The sequence below is a fragment of the Hyposmocoma kahamanoa genome, unplaced genomic scaffold (genome assembly GCF_003589595.1).
Source record: "Hyposmocoma kahamanoa isolate Upper Pololo Valley unplaced genomic scaffold, ASM358959v1 62, whole genome shotgun sequence".
NCBI classification, from domain to species: domain Eukaryota; kingdom Metazoa; phylum Arthropoda; class Insecta; order Lepidoptera; family Cosmopterigidae; genus Hyposmocoma; species Hyposmocoma kahamanoa.
The window spans coordinates 11,298,754-11,302,893 of NW_020653850.1; the positions used below are offsets into that span (position 1 = coordinate 11,298,754).

At 32.3% G+C, this 4,140-nt stretch overlaps 1 non-coding gene across 1 annotated transcript; it reads left to right on the forward strand.

Annotated features, from left to right (window-relative positions):
• Nucleotides 1–857: 857 nt before the first annotated feature.
• Nucleotides 858–930, forward strand: Trnam-cau. The gene has a single exon. It is a non-coding gene; the product is annotated as a tRNA-Met (tRNA).
• The last annotated feature ends 3,210 nt before the right edge of the window (nt 931–4,140 follow it).

The window sequence follows — 4,140 nt, forward strand, 5'->3', positions numbered from 1 at the left end:
AGATTTTTTAAAATACAAAGAGAAGATATATTTTAAAGTGTTTCATTTTAAATCAATATACATAATCAAATGCCCCTGTTCGTGTTCAAATTTATCTATATGAATAAAAATTTATTTCGATACTACTCGTAGTAGCTCAACTGTCAAAACAATAATGAAAAAGGTAATAACGCAATTAGTGATCATGAAAACGTCGTAACATTCACAATTCAAACATTTTTGACGAAATTTTATCTTCTTTCACAATCTATCGATAAAACTATTAACAACAACTACATGACTACTTATATAAAATTTTATGAAAGCTGTCAAAAAGACAGACTACAATATTTGTAAAGGTGTAAAATAAACTTAACATAATTTGTGGAATTAATTTATGTCCTCTTTTAGACGACACTACACGACACACGACAAAGCGCATAGAGTACTGTATATAGTGTAATAATAATATATACAATAATAATATGTATATAGTGTAATAATAATAATATATTATTATTTATTTAAGAAGAAAGTTTAAGATACTATGAAAAACAAGATAGACAGGTATTAAATTGCAAATGTTGCCTATAAATGTATGTACTTTATTCACATAATTATATTCATACGCATAAATAAAAATAACCTTGAAGACACGCACTAATTTCAAAATACCTATGAAGAATATTTACAATTGCTGATTGTTAGTAACATATCGAGTTCTTAAGTTTTTGCGATTGTTACACATAGGAAATAAAACTATTTCTCCGAATTTAAATCGCCTATATATGTTTTTTCAAAAAACAAAATAATTAATCGAAGGTACGTTTTTAAATGTTTGCTACATAGTGTACATAATTTTCGGACATTGTTTACAAGCCTCGGTAGCGCAGTAGGCAGCGCGTAAGTCTCATAATCTTAAGGTCGTGAGTTCGATCCTCACCCGGGGCATATTTTTTTTATTTTTTATCATTTATTTTACTATTATAATCACAGTAATGTCAATATGGCGACAAACTGTTACCTTTGTTAACTAATCCATAAAATATTTTTTTCCCGGTTACTGATATCGTTGATTCAGTTAAATTTTATCGTGAGTTTACATAAAGATTAATAGAATAGTTTGAATACGTAACAAGTTCAAAATTGATAAGTATGTAGAATACTAAGTTAAGTTACAAGTAATGAAATTTAGCAAAAGAAATCAAAATACAAATGTAGTGACATCTATAAACACAAAACCGCATTAACTCTTTTCTTGAACAATCCATAGGCCTAGTAGTACTACAGAGCGCCATCTAGCAAAGTTTGTGTGTAACTAGAAGCATTTGGGCAATCCTCTTGACACTTATGTACAACTTATATTGTAAGAGTTCACAAGAATTTTACGAGGTGGCGCTATATTAAATTTAACAAACAATCCAATTCTTAGTAGTACGAAACAAAAACAACGAATGTAGTTTTTTCAATAGGTGTTAGGCAGACAGTGGTCAATAAAAAAACAATTTATCGATGTTCCGTAAATGGTGATTATTTAATAACAATAAATAAAATATCCTTACACTAACAAGGCCGATCAGTGGCTGGCGCCGGAGGTTCAGATTCTTTTGTGATGATGCTACCTAGTGGTGTATTAAAATATTTTCTACTTATTTTACATGTTCTGTGAGTGATTTTCCTCCTTTAAGCTGGTTACGTCTTCTATTCATAAAGATTTTTTATTATCGTTTGTTGATAGTAGTAAGAAGTAGGTACCTCATGGGTAGTTAGTTATTAATGTACTAACATTCATTATTCTTAGTATATATACCTACAATGTTATTTAACACATCCTTCTGCAAAACTCTGCAAAACTTCATGCATATTACCAGCGTATAAGAATTGCTTTTAAATTAGAATTCTATGAATATACTTTTTTAGTTTGTATGTAACGAAAATTGGTCGAACCTACGACCAACAAAAATATGACGAATTTTATAAAATATTTTGAGACATTACTCAGAAAAATTTATTCTTATTTACCAAAGATTGCATACGGAAAAATCTCCGTCAACAGCACACTCCACGATTTTTCCATACCTACAAACAGCACAGGCAGTAGATACAATGAGAACTACTTTGGTATGAAAACCTGCTCGTAACGTTGTCAATGCAAATGGATGCAAACTATGTTTTTTTTTATAATTAACCGTCGGTAATGACGATAATTATTTTCTAAACACATGCACTAAACGTCTTATCAAGAAAGTCAGTTTAATTCGACTACAAAATAATTAAGATTTTTCTATTACACCTACTAATTACTTTAAGTTTTTCAATTCAATTCGTCGCAAAATGTAGTTCCTATATACCTATCTAAAAGGGATACAGTGGAAATAAATAGGTACGTACTTATACTCACTAAGGTGCGCCCTGACAATTACTACGTAGACGTACAAAGTGGGCATACCATGGGAATATACTACGCAATTTCTTTCCTCACAATCATATGTCACATGTCCTTACTAGCTGGGCACCGGGCAGTTCTTGACAGTAAAGTAGCAAAGCAACAAAAGCAAGCGAGTTTGATGGAGCATTGTTTTCGAATTCCCTCACGCGCATGCAGGGTCACTATGCAGGCCTGAGACTTGAGTCCCTGGACGTTGCTGGGATTTTAAATCTATTTTACAAGCTATGGATTTTCAAGAAACAATAGGTCTTATTCAGTTTTTACCGCCAGTTGATACAGATAGACCTCCTATTTTATATTCAGGTGTAAAGAATGGCCACAGGTATTTTTGATCTCTACTTCCGAAAAGTTTAAGAGGCTAAGACACATTTTGGGTCGCTGAGCCAGCGGAGTAAGCAAGTACTTAAGGAAAGTTTATGGAAAACCGGATATTGGTATAAATAGTGTGTAACAACCTCAAAACAAGTAATCACTTCAGCAAGTAAAATCACGTTTTTTAGTTTCAAATATAAATTAACCGCAGTATTTGTTTGAATAACAAAATATTTTTTCGCAAATAGAAAATTATTTTACATAAAATTGTTTGTTATCATGGATTGCACCTTTTTATTACACCCCTTGCACAGGCTGCTGAGAATGATCTACCTAAGTATGAATTAAAGACGACTTTGACTACTGTTTTATTCAATATCCCTGCAAGGAACATGCACTTATTATATTTACTAGAAACGTGTATTAATCTGTTAAAAAAAAATTAAAACTTTTAAATATTTTCCTTCTTTTTATCCAACCTATGCAAAGCGAAACTTAATAAACAAAGAGTGTCGCTAAATTTTGAAAAAAAAAAAAATGACAGCAAAAAATATGTCACAATCGTGGCCATTTACTATTTTCAAATTGGAAATAGACAAAAGAGCCGCCCATTGTATTAAGACGATTTGAAAATAAGATCGTACTTTGTTATGATAAAAATAATACGGTAATTAGTGGAAGTACGATGTAAGATAACAAAACAAAATCGGTGTAACCTGATTTTATTTCTATATTATTTATATTTTAGTAGCAGTAGAACTCTTTGTGAAAGTGTTCGTCCAGGGAAGTACTACCTTTGTATTTCTGCCGCAAAGCGATAATATGAGCATTACCTACTGTGTTCCGGTGTTGAACGGTAAGAGTACTGGTGTAATTGCAAACACATGGTTCTTGTTTAATTTATTTCTCAAGGTGACGGGCGCAGTGGCAGTGCCTCTCATTATTTGCGCTTTAAATCTCTGAGTCGCACTGCAACTACTGTGGACAGGCGTGTCGCATATAACCAGACGCACGACTTGTTCGTCCCGTCGCTTGGTGTCATAAAAAAATAAAAAATATGTAATTATTACTGTTATGTGCCAGTGTTGAGTTATAAGTTGTATGTGCAGAAATCCTGTACTATAGGTTAGGTACTATTCTAATCATTCATGTTGTGTCATTATACATATGAAGAAGTTGTAAACCGCCAACGTGCCATGACCAGAATCACGGCAATAAAATAGGATACTTCGGTCCACACAAATTTATTCCGTAAGTAAAGTCAAAAGAAAAAGGCCCGAAAGGGCCGATTTATACGATATTACTGGGTTAGATTGGTATTAAAATTGGCACATGGTCTAGGTTGGGAACTGGTAAAAGAATCAAAATTAGACGAGCAGCACTGCTCGCTACAGCGATTA